This window comes from Canis aureus, chromosome 25, assembly GCF_053574225.1.
Source record: "Canis aureus isolate CA01 chromosome 25, VMU_Caureus_v.1.0, whole genome shotgun sequence".
In the NCBI taxonomy this organism is placed as follows: Eukaryota; Metazoa; Chordata; class Mammalia; order Carnivora; family Canidae; genus Canis; species Canis aureus.
Genome location: NC_135635.1, coordinates 36,284,570 through 36,297,150, shown reverse-complemented (window position 1 = coordinate 36,297,150; position 12,581 = coordinate 36,284,570). Strand labels below are relative to the sequence as shown.

Sequence of the window (12,581 nt, the reverse complement as noted above, 5' to 3'; positions counted from 1 at the left end):
CCTTTGTTCATTTCCCAGAGTTAGGTGTCTCTCATGTTTTGTCACACTCACTGATATTTTCACTCATAGCTCTCCTTTGCCTTTATTCCTTTTCACTGATTTTTATATTCCCCAAACGAATGAGACTATATAATGTTTGTCCTTTTCCGATTGACTTATTTCACTCAGCATAATCCATGCCAGGTCCAGCAACGTCGAAGCAAAAGGTGGGTATTTGTCATTCCTAATGGCTGAGTAATATTCCATTGTATACATATACCAAATCATCTTTATCCATTCATCTTTTCATGGACACCGAGGCTCCTTCCACAGTTTGGTTATTGTGGACATTGCTGCTATAAGCATCGGGGTGCAGGTGTCCTGGCGTTTCACTGCATCTGTATCTTTGGGGTAAATCCCCAGTAGTGCAATTGCTGGGTCATAGGGTAGCTCTATTTTTAGTTCTTTGAGGAATCTCCACACAGTTTTCCAGAATGGCTGCAGCAGTTCACATTCCCACCAACAGTGTAAGAGGGTTCCCCTTTCTCCACATCCTCTCCAACATTTGTTATTTCCTGTCTTGTTAATTTTCCCCATTCTCACTGGGGTGAGGTGGTATCTCATTGTGGTTTTGATTTGTATTTCCCTGATGACAAGTGATGCAGAGCATTTTCTCATGTGCATGCTGGCCATGTCTATGTCTTCCTCTAAGAATTTGTTCATGTCTTTTGCCCATTTCATGATTGGATTGTTTGTTTCTTTGGTGTTGAGTTTAATAAGTTCTTGGAAACTACCCTTTATCTGATATGTCATTTGCAAATATCTTCTCCCATTCTGTAGATTGTCTTTTAGTTTTGTTGACTGTATCCTTTGCTGTGCCAAAGCTTCTTATCTTGATGAAGTCCCAATAGTTCATTTTTGCTTTTGTTTCCCTTGCCTTCATGGATGTATCCTGCAAGAAGTTGCTGTGGCCTAGTTCAAAAAGGGTGTCGCCTGTGTTATCCTCTAGGATTTTGATGGAATCTTGTCTCACATTTAGATCTTTCATCCATTTTCAGTTTATCTTTGTGTATGGAATAAGAGAATGGTCTAGTTTCATTCTTCTGCATGTGGATGTCCAATTTTCCCAGCACCGTTCATTGAAGAGACTGTCTTTTTTCCAGTGGATACTCTTTCTTGCTTTGTCGAATATTAGTTGACCATAAAGTTGACGGTCCACTTCTGGATTTTCTATTCTGTTCCATTGATCTATGTGTCTGTTTTTGTGCCAGTACCACACTGTCTTGATGACCACAGCTTTGTAGTACAACCTGAAATCTGGCATTGTGATGCCCCCAGATAGGGTTTTCTTTTTTAAAATTCCTCTGGCTATTCGGGGTCTTTTCTGATTCCACACAAATCTTAAAATAATTTGTTCTAACTTTCTGAAGAAAGTCCATGGTATTTTGATAGTAATTGCATTGAACGTGTAAATTGCCCTGGGTAACATTGACATTATCACAGTGTTGATTCTTCCAATCCATGAGCATAAAATATTTTTCCATCTCTTTGTGTCTTCCTCAATTTCTTTTAGAAGTGTTCAGTAGTTTTCAGGGTATACATCCTTTACCTCTTTGGTTAGGTTTATTCCTAGGTATTTTATGCTTTTGGGTGCAAGTAAACGGGATTAACTCCTTAATTTCTCTTTCTTTAGTCTCATTGTTAGTCTATAGAAATGCCACTGACTTCTGGGCATTGATTTTGTATCCTGCCACACTGCCAAATTGCTGTATGAGTTCTAGCAATCTTGGGGTGGAGTATTTTGGGTTTTCTAGGTACAGTATCATGTCATCTGCGAAGAGGGACAGTTTGACTTCTTCTTTGCTGATTTGAATGCTTTTTAATTCTTTTTGTTGCCTGATTGCTGAGGCTAGGACTTCTAGTACTATGTTGAATATCAGTGGCGAGAGTGGACATCCCTTCGTGTTCCGGATCTTAGGGGAAAGGCTCCCAGTGTTTCTCCATTGAGAATGATATTTGCTGTGGGGTTTTGTAGATGGATTTTAAGATGCTGAGGAATGTTCCCTCTATCCCTACACTCTGAAACATTTTGGTCAGGAACAGATGCTGTATTTTGTCAAATGCTTTCTCTGCATCTATTGAGAGGATCCTATGGTTCTTGTTTTTTCTCTTGCTGATATGATCATTCACATCGATTGCTTTATGAGTGTTGAACCAGCCTTGCATCCCAGGGATAAAGCCCATGTGGTCATGGTGAATAATCTTCTAAATGTATTCTTGGATCCTATTGGCTAGTATCTTGTTGAGAATTTTTGTATCCGTGTTCATCGGGGATATTGTATAATTCTCCTTTCGGGTGGGGTCTTTGTCTGGTTTTGGAATTAAGGTGGTGCTGGCCTCATAGAACGAGTTTGGAAGTACTCCATCTTTTTCTATCTTTCCAAACAGCTTTAGTAGAATAGGTATGGTTTCTTCTTTAAACATTTGATAGAATTCCCCTGGGAAGCCATCTGGCCTGGACTTCTATGTCTTGGGAGGTGTTCGATGAATGCTTCAATTTCCTCCCTGGTTATCAGCCTGTTCATGTTTTCTATTTCTTCCTGTTCCAGTTTTGGTAGTTTGTGGTTTTCCAGAAATGCATCCATTTCTTCTAGATTGCCTAATTTATTGGTGTATAGCTGCTCATAATAAGTTTTTTAAATTGTTTTTATTTCCTTGGTATTGGTGGTGATCTCTCCTTTTTCATTCAGGATTTTATTAATTTGAGTCTTTTTTCTCTTCTTTTTAATAAGCCTGGCTAATGGTCTGTCTACCTTATTAAGTCTTTCAAAGAACCAACTCCTGGTTTTGTTGATCTGTTCCACAGTTTTCTGGTCTCCATTTCATTGAGTTCTGCTGGAGTCTTTATTAATTCTCTTCTTCTATTGGGTGTAGCATCTATTTGCTGTTTTCTCTCCAGCTCCTTTAAGTGCAAGCTTAGCTTTTGTATTTGAGTTCTTTCCAATTATGGATGGATGCTTGTATTGCGATGTATTTCCCCCTCAGGACTGCTTTTGCTGCATCCCAAAGATTTTGAACGGTTATTTCTTCATTCTCATTAGTTTCCAGGAATCCTTTTAACTCTTCTCTAATTTCCTGATTGACCCTTTCATCTTTTAGCAGGATCATTCAGGTTAATTTAGCATTAACCTCCACGTGTTTGAAATCCTTCCAAGCTTCTTCTTGTGATTTAGTTCTAATTTCAAAGCATTATGGTCTGAAAGTATGCAGGGGACGATCCCAATGTTTTGGTATCGGTTCAGACCTGATTTGTGACCTGGTATGTGGTCTATTCTGGAGAAAGCTCCATGTGCACTTGAGAAGAATGTGTATTCTGTTGCATTTGGATGTAAAGTTCTGTAAATATCTGTGAAATCCATCTGGTCCAGTGTATCATTTAAAGCTCTTGTTTCTTTGGAGATGTTGTGCTTAGAAGACCTGTCTATTTTAGGAAGCGCTATATTCAATCACCAAGTATAAGTGTATTATTATCTAAGTATGTCTAACTTTGGTTATTAATTGATTGATATACTTGGTGGCTCCCACATTCGGGGCATAAACATTGATGATTGTTAGGTCCTCTTGTTGGATAGATCCTTTAAGTATGATATAGTGTCCCTCTTCATCTCTTACTACAGTCCTTGGGACAAACTTTAATTTATCTGATATAAGGATGGCTACCCCTGTTTTCTTTTGAGGACCATTTGAATGGCAAATGGTTCTCCAACCTTTTATTTTCAGGCTGTAGGTGTTCTTATGTCTAAATGAGTCTCTTGTAGACAGCAAATAGATGGGTCTTGCTTTTTTATCCAGTCTGAAACCCTACGCCTTTTGATGGGGTAATTAAGCCCATTCACGTTCAGAGTTACTGTTGAAAGATATGAATTTAGACTCTCTGCTCCTCCCCGTTCGACAGACAGCCTCATCTTCTGGTGCAGTGCCAGCGTGTCCCCGAGACAGGATGGTGAAGGTCGGAGTGAGCAGATTTGGCTGTATTGGGCACCTGGTCCCCAGGGCTGCTTTGAACTCTGGCAAAGTGGATATTGTCACCATCAATGACCCCTTCGTTGATCTCAACTACATGGTGGACATGTTCCAGTATGATTCTACCCACGGCAAATTCCATGGCACAGTCAAGGCTGAGAACACGAAACTTGTCAAAACAGGAAGTCCATCTCCATCTTCCAGGAGCGAGATCCTGCCAACATCAAGTGGGGTGATGCTGGTGCTGAGTATGTTGTGGAGTCCACTGGGTTCTTCACCACCATGGAGAAGGCTGGGGCTCACTTGAAGGGCAGGGCCAAGAGGGTCATCATCTCTGCTCCTTCTGCTGATGTCCCCATGTTTGTGATGGGCGTGAACCACGAGAAGTATGACAACTCCCTCAAGATTGTCAGCAATGTCTCCTGCACCACCAACTGCTTGGCTCCTCTAGCCAAAGTCATCCATGACGGCTTCAGGATCGTGTTGGGCCTCATGACCACCATCCATGCCATCACTGCCACCAAGAAGACCGGAACGGCCCCTCTGGGAGGCTGTCGCGTGGCGGCTGAGGGGCTGCCCAGAATATCATCCTTGCTTCCACTGGCGCCGCCAAGGCTGTGGGCAAGGTCATCCCTGAGCTGAATGGGAATCTCAATGATATGGTTTTCTGTGTCCCCACCCCCAGTGTGTCAGTTGTGGATCTGACCTGCCGCCTGGAGAAAGCTGCCAAATATGACGACATCAAGAAGGTAGTGAAGCAGGCATCGGAGGGCCCCCTCAAGGGCATGCTGGGCTACACTGAGGACCAGGTTCTCTCCTGTGACTTCAACAGTGACATCCACTCTTCCACCTTCGACGCCGGGGCTGACATTGCCCTCAATGATCACTTCGTCAAGCTCATTTCCTGGTATGACAATGAATTTGGCTACAGCAACCGGGTGGTGGATCTCATGGTCCACAAGGCCTCCAAGGAGTAAGAGCCTCCTGGACCACCAGCCCCAGCAAGAACAAGAGGAAGAGAGAGGCCCTCAGCTGCTGGAAAGTCCCTGCCCCAATTTAATCTCCCAACACACTGTGAATCTCTGGACCTCCAATTTACATCTTAGACCCTGAGGAAGGGGAGGGGCTTGGGGACCCCTACCTTGTCCTGTACCATCAATAAAGTATACTGTACCCCGCCAAAAAAAAAAAAGATATGAATTTAGTGTCATTATGATACCTATTCAGTCCCTGTTTTTGTGGATTGTTTCCTTGGACTCTCTCTTTCTTTTACAGGGTCCCCCTTAATATTTCTGGCAGAGCTGGTTTGGTGGTCACATATTCTTTCAGTTTCTGCCTATCTTGGAAGCTCTTTATCTCTCCTTCTGTTCTGAATGACAGCCTTGCTGGATAAAGTATTCTTGGCTGCAGGTTCTTCTCATTTAGGACCCTGAATATATCCTGCCAGCCATTTCTCGCCTGCCAGGTGTCTGTGTAGAGGTCTGCTGTTAACCTAATACTTCTCCCCATAAAGTTTAGGGGTCTCTTGTCTCTTGCTGCTTTAAGGATCTTCTCTTTATCTTTGGAATTTGCAAGTTTCACTATTAAATGTCCAGGGGTTGATCGGTTTTTATTGATTTTAGGATGGGAGAGCTCTCTATCTCCTGGATCTGAATGCCTGTTTCCCTTCCCAAGTTAGGGAAGTTCTCAGCTATGATTTGTTCAAACAGTTTCTGGCCCTCTGCCCCTTTTGGCATCCTCGGGAACCCCAATTAAACGTAGATTTTTCCTTCTGAGGCTATCATTTATTTCCTTTAACCTATCCTCATGGTCTTTTAATTGTTTTTCTCTCTTTTCCTCAGTTTCCGTCCTTGCCATCAACTTGTCTTCTATGTCACTCACTCGTTCTTCTACCTCGTTAACAATTGTCGTTAGGACCTCCAGTTTGGATTGCATCTAATTCAATTGATTTTTAATTTCTGCCTGATAAGATCTAAATTCTGCAGTCATGAAGTCTCTTGAATCCTTTATGCTTTTTTCTAGAGCCACCAGTAGCTTTATAATTGTGCTTCTGTATTGGCTTTCTGACATTTAATTGTAATCCAAATTTTGTAACTCTGTGGGACAGAGGACTGTTTCTGATTCTTCTGAGGTGAGTTTTTCCTTCTAGTCATTTTGCTCAGTGTGGAGTGGCCAAAAACAAGTTGTACTGGAAAGAAGAGAAAAAGAGGGAAAAAAAGAAAAGAAGAAGAAAAGAAGAATAAAAAAGGAGTGTGGGGAAACAACAGAAACAGAAAAGGAAAAACAAGGAGGAGTATCCTCTTATTCTACATATTGTAAAACCCTTGACTTCCCCTGGAACTTTCCAGTGCTGCTTGGTCAATAACTTGCTTTTCCCCTGACCTTCTAGCTGGTCTTCTGGGGGAGGGGCCTGAGGTGCTGATTCTCAGGTGTGTGCACCTGGGGGAGCTGCCCAGCCCCCTGCCAGGTGCATGGGCTCAGTGGGAGTTGTTTATCCTGTGAGGTCCCTGCTCAGACCCAGGTATAGGCTGACACCAGCAGGGACAACAACAGTGGCGGCGGCCAGCTGCCCAGCCCTGGAGTCAGCTCCCACAGTAACTACTGCAGCTCCCAGTCCACAGGGGCCTGGATGCTCCAGGGGCGGGGGCCACTGATGTGCACAGCTCGGGGCAGCCTGGCAGCAGGAGCGTCCTTGCTGTCCTGTGTCCTCCCGGCCTCTGCCTGTCCCAGGGAGCACCGGATCTTGGGCTGTTTCCCCCGGTGCCCTGTGCTCCGGGGCCTGCGACACTGTGAAGGGACCTAAAGTACCTCGATGTATAATTTAAAAGCATCAGAGTAAATTTTGTGTGAAGTTAACTTATCCTTTATTACAAATAAAATTCATAAGCCATTATAAAGGTTTATGAAAAACACAAAATATAGAAACAGTGCAATGACAGGGGAGGGTAAGCCTTCTGTTGAGCTGCAGCCATCACGAGCCCCACGGTAGGAGCTGGGGCAGACTCTTGAGGTGGTTCGGGGTGTTGCTCAGCGGTCGAAGCCAGTTGCTCCAAGGGTAGGTGGCAGCTCCGGCACTTTGGGGACCCCGATTACAGGCGCCAGGGCCTACCCCTCCTCAGGGGTGGCCAAGGGTGGAGGTGGCTCCTCCTCATCAGTGCAGGGAATCAGAGGTGCGACCACCACGTGCACTGATTTGGACTCAGGAGCCAGCATCACGGCTCGGGCCAAGCCCTCAGCTCCAGCAGCCGGGACTCGCTCGATCACCTCAGGCCCTGAAGCTTCAGCAGGCCCCACAGTTGGAGCTGGGGCGGGCTCTTGGGGTGGTTCAGGGTGTTCCTTGGGGTCCAAAGCTAGTTGCTCCATTGAGTTAGGTGACTGCTCCAGCACATTGGTGACCTCGATAGCAGGTGGTGGTGCCTGTTCATCCTCTAGGGGTCCCAAGGGTGCAGGTGGCTCCTCCAGGGCAGAACAGTGAACTAGAGCAGTGACCACTATCTGCAGGGGCTTCAACTCAGCAGCTGGCATCTTGGCTCGGGCCAAGCCCTCAGCTCCAGCAGCCAGGACCGGCTCGATCACCTCAGGCCCTGAAGGTGCAGCAGGCCCCACAGTCAGAGCTGGGTCAGGCTCTTGAGGTGGTTCAGGGTGTTGTTCTCGGGCCGAAGCTGTAGCTCCAAGAAGACAAAGTATCATCAGCAGGATGGACTTTCCACGTCCTTCACAAATCAAGGACCCCCTTCCCACCGCTCAATGTGTGTGAGTGCAAGAGCCATGGGAGGTCTCCCCAGACTGCAGCCCGTGGGGATGGGGGTGTGAGCCTACCCACTGTTCCCGGCCCAGCTGCACAGAGGCTTGATCTGTGGGTCCACCCTGTCCCCAACTCGGCCAGCCCCAGTCCTCCTCACCCCCAGCCTCTGGCTCCACTGGATGGAGGCGTCTGAATTGTTTCAGGTAATACCAGGCATGGTTTTCCAGGTCTGGGCCTGGCATGTGCTGCCCCATGAACGCCAGCAGCTTTGTCAGAGAGGGAAATTCTGGGAGCTGACAAAAATCCTCCGGGTAGTAGTCCAGCCAAATGTCCAAGATGCAGGAGATGGCCCTGGGGAGGGACAGGTGGGCACAGGTGTCAGAAGACAGGGCTCCCTCACACACAGGTGTCCCGGGAAACCAGGGCCCCCAGCCTCCCACTCGGGGCTGTCGAAGGCCAGTCCTGCTCCTTGTCCACTTGCCACCTGACGGTCCTGCCTGCCACAGGCCTGCTCACTCAGGAGGGGCTGGCACGAAGCCTCTGTGTGTGGGAGCCCACGACAGGCAGTGTGATCATCACAGTGTTTCCTAGGGAAGTGGAACTCCCTCCTCAGCCTGGCTCCTGGCCCACTTGCCCCTTGAATCCACTGGCAGGCATCTGGGGAGGCGGGGCATCTGGCTTGTCATTGCCCTCACTGCACACACTGTCGCTCTGGGAATGTCCAAGCGAGGAGGGCTTGGGCCATCTGTCTTGCGAGGCCTTGGCAGGAGCTGCCCGGTACCGCCACCTTCCCTCCTGTGGCTCTGCACTGCCTCACTCACCAGGGGCCCCCAGGGGGTGTCCTTCCACTGACTCTAATCTCCCATCTCTCATGGGGCAAGGGCCGTCTTGTCCGTGAGCCCTCACTGGCCCTCCTGAGCACTTGCTGTGCACCCAGATCCAGGTGCCACCAGATTGGCGAGTGCAATGCTCCCCACACCCTCTGCTCTGGGGCCCAGGTGTGGGGTAGACAGAGGGTTGGGAGGGGGTGAGCATGGAGAAGGTCTCCCTTAGGGGTCCCAGTGCTCTCCCACAAAGCCCGCACCCCATCCACGGCTGTCCTTTACTCTTTTCCTGAAGGGCCCTTAGACCTTTACCCTGTCACAGGAATTGCAGATGTGTGGGATGAGGGTCCAGCAGCCCCTCTGACCCACTGCCCTCCTGGAGAGGGAAGGCCCTCCTGCATGAGCCAGAGCTCACTCACATTTTCCACTGCTCCAGGACTCCGTCGTTCTCCTCATAGGCAGCTACGATGCATACATATCTAGAGGTGGGCAGGGGGCATCACATGAATCGTCCTGTGAACGCGACCTCTCATCATGGGGGCTGTCACCCTCTGACACCTGACTAGTCCAGAGCCCTGGGGGGCTGTCAGCTCTGTGCACAGGGCCACGGGCAGCTCCAAGAGAAGCACCTGCACCTGCTGGGGCTTCCTGAATGCTTGAGGAATGAAAGGGCTCTGGCCAGGCCCATGGCCAAAATCCGAGTGGGCCTAGGGCTCCCCAGTGTCCCTGCGGTCCCCCAGTCTGGTTGCCCCAGGACACAGACCCCCGATGGACTCTCAAACCTCCCTTTCAATGGGAAAACAGCCCAGGTCAAGACCCTGGTGATGGTGGGGGAGGCGGCACAGGCTTCATCATGGGGAGAGAATGACGACTGGGGAGCACAAGCACAGCCCCTCAAGCCGACCTGCCACAGGCCAGGCCCGGGGGCTTCCCTACAGGACCCGACTAGGCCCTGTGAGACTCTACTCCAGTCGGAGGATCAGCCCGGGAGTCCAGGAAGTTCAGAAACATTCCCAAGACTCCCAACCAGTAGGTGGTCCATCCCACTGGGCTGTGGAGGGTCAGGGTGCTCACTTTGTAAACAGCAGGTCCAGCACCTCTGCAGTGCTGCCAAATACTGATAGTCCTCTAAGAAATTGAAAATATAGATGATGTCCCTGCACAGCAAGGCTGGCAGCAGTTCTTGTACTTCGTGCTCCAGCAGCTCTGTCCGGCTGGGCTTCATTGGGCAGATCTGATTCCTCTTCATGGTTGAGGCCCTTTCACCCTGAGGTGGGACAGAGGGGACATGCAGCCTGCACTGTAGCCGCCAGGAGGCCTGGGAGTTGGAGCGCAGACCAAAGCCCGAGCTCTTAGTGGCTGCGGGGGGGCAGGAGTCCCCACAGCAGGAACACGGGGCTTGATGCCTGCGGCTCAGTCACTTAGCATCTGACTCTTGGTTGTGGCTCAGGTCATGGTCTCAGCATCCTGAGATCCCGCCCTGGGCAGGCTCTGTGCTTGGGGCAGAGTCTGCTTGAGGAGCCTGTGTCTCCCTCTCCTACTCCCTGCTCTCTGCCTGTCTCTTAAACAAACAGACTATCCAATAAAGAAATAATCTTAGAGGATACATTTTCAAAAAAAAAAAAATGGATCAATACAAGGACCTCAAGTGGGAGAGGTTAGTATCCCAGGTCCTATTGTCAGCTGAGTTTTGACAGCACCTCCCTGCGTTAACGTCTTCACCCCTTGAATCTGACCACACGTGCCTCTCTTGAGGTGCCAACACGGAGAACTTTCCTTGGGTGGGAGGGCCCAGGGTGTGAGGGCTGCAGGATGTTCAGCACCGCCCTGTGATTTGGCAACAGAAGGGAATCCCATCGAAGTCCTGCATCAGTGAAGGGCTCAGTGGCTGTGGGAACTGACTGGCCTTCTGACATGTTGTGCAGCACACGAGACCCCTGTGCCTGACCCCGGGATGGGGCGCAGGGATGTGCTCCTTCAAAACCTAACTGCAGAGCAATAGACATAGTACAGTGAGCCCCATGTCCCTTTGGGAAAAAGTCTCCCAACTCACCAAGACCGTGCTCAAGCCTTGGAGAAAGTGGGGAAGGACCTCAGGCCAACAGGATCTCCTGGGAGTACCAGTTAGGAGAAAGCTTAGCACAGTGCAAACTACTGGAGACCGCGTGCGATGAGACATGGTGTGTCTCTTTTTAAAAGTTTTTATTATTTATTCATGAGAGACACAGAGAGACAGAGACAGAGAGAGGCAGACACATAGACAGAGGTAGAAGCAGTCCCCATGTAGAGAGCCCTAGGCAGGACTCCATCCCGGGACTCCAGGATCAGGGCCTGGGTGGAAGGCAATCGCTAAACCACTGGGTGACCAGGGATCCCCTGAAGGCTCTATTCTGATATTCCTACAAATCTGTGCACAGGGACTCTGCATCTGGCCCAGGCAGGGGCAAGGCCATGGGGGCAAGTTTGGGGAGGAGGGGAATCCAGACTCCTGTGGGAGCAGGAGTCTAGGGGGGAGCCCAAGGGAGTAGCAGGGTGGCTTCTGCCCCTGGGCCCTTCCTGCCACATCAGGGCCCTGGGTGTCAGGTGGCCCCAGCCCCTGCACTCACGTTGAGCCCGTGCTGGCCTCTGTTAGCTGTGCAAGGGCAATTCCCAGTTCCTCAAGGTGGTGGGACAGATGACCCGCTCCTCCCACTCCAGCCCCCGGTCCTGTGTGGAGCTCTGTGAAGACAGTGCCCGGCAGCCACGCAGGAGGCCTCAGTGGCCGGTCTGGCTGCCTTGGCTGGGCCGCACACGCAGCTGACTCCATTCCAGACACACCACAGCACAGTCGGTGCATACCTCCCCCAAGGAGAGCAAAGGGATGGTGGCTGCAGGAACTTGGGTTAACTCTGGGTTGGGTAAGAGGCACCTCAGGAATCCTGTTTCCACCCTGCCCACCATGACATCAGGTGACCCTGAAGGGATCACCCACCAGAGAACCTGCTGCCCTGCAACGTCCTCCAGCCTGGATGCGACCTGCCCACACATCCCTGTTTCCCTGAAACTGAAGAGGAGGGGATGGGGCTGCCCAGGATGGCTGGCACATGTGGCCTGGCCTGGCCTGCGCTGCTCTGTATTACCTTACGGAGCCTCCTGATAAATGCCCTGAGGTGTTGGTTTTTATGGTGGAGCCAAAGTCTACAGCATTTGAACAAGCAGCATCCCTGGGGTTCCTGGAAGCCAGAGTCCCCAGAAGTGGGAAAGCAGCAAGAGAACATCTTTCAGTAGCGGATGTCTCCAGCCAAGTGAGCCTGAGGTGGGGCTGCACTAGAATGTGGGTGCCTGGTTACAGGGGTTCCAAGTTCTGTTGGGCTCTGTGTCAAGGAAGTGACCTCACTGCCTGGGACCCTCTACCTGAGTCCACTCCTGGGGGAAGCTTCAGGAGCAGTGCTCGGGGTGGCTCCCCACTCCGTGCAGGCAATGGCCTGTGTGCACACAGTGACACAACCGCACGCCTCTCCACAGGCCCCAGGGAAGGGCTGTGTGCAGCCAGGGCCCCAGCCTGGAAACACACCTGGGTTCAGACACAACTTTCCATTCTTCCCCGCTTTTGACCCCGGAGAAGCCGTTGTGCCCGTCGGGGATGGTCTGCATCTTGCCTGTGGGCTAGGGATTATCCTAGCGGGTGCTTCCTCCAGAAGTCCCTAGGCCACTGTGGCATCATATCTATGACATTGGAGGCGGGTGTCATATGCAGGAAATACCCCCAACCACATGTTCCTCCTTGGTGTGTACATGCGTCCAGGCCCACAAGGTCCTTTTGCACACACGTGGGCACCAGTACTCTCGTTCAGGAGGCCCAGACGATGACAGTCCCACCAGGGGAGGGATGGGCAATAGCTTCCCATGATCCTAAGCTCCTGAATCCAAAGCAAACCCTACAGAAGGTGTTGGCGGAGTCTTGGCCTAGAAGGTGTGAGGCCGTCCTTATAAGAAGCCCTGCCTGTCGTGTGTCACGGGCCATTCCCTCA

The 12,581-nt window shown here is 50.1% G+C and overlaps 1 pseudogene; it reads left to right on the top strand.

Annotated features, from left to right (window-relative positions):
• The first annotated feature begins 3,979 nt into the window (after window positions 1-3,979).
• Window positions 3,980-5,074, top strand: LOC144297511 (glyceraldehyde-3-phosphate dehydrogenase pseudogene; annotated as a pseudogene).
• Window positions 5,075-12,581: the final 7,507 nt, after the last annotated feature.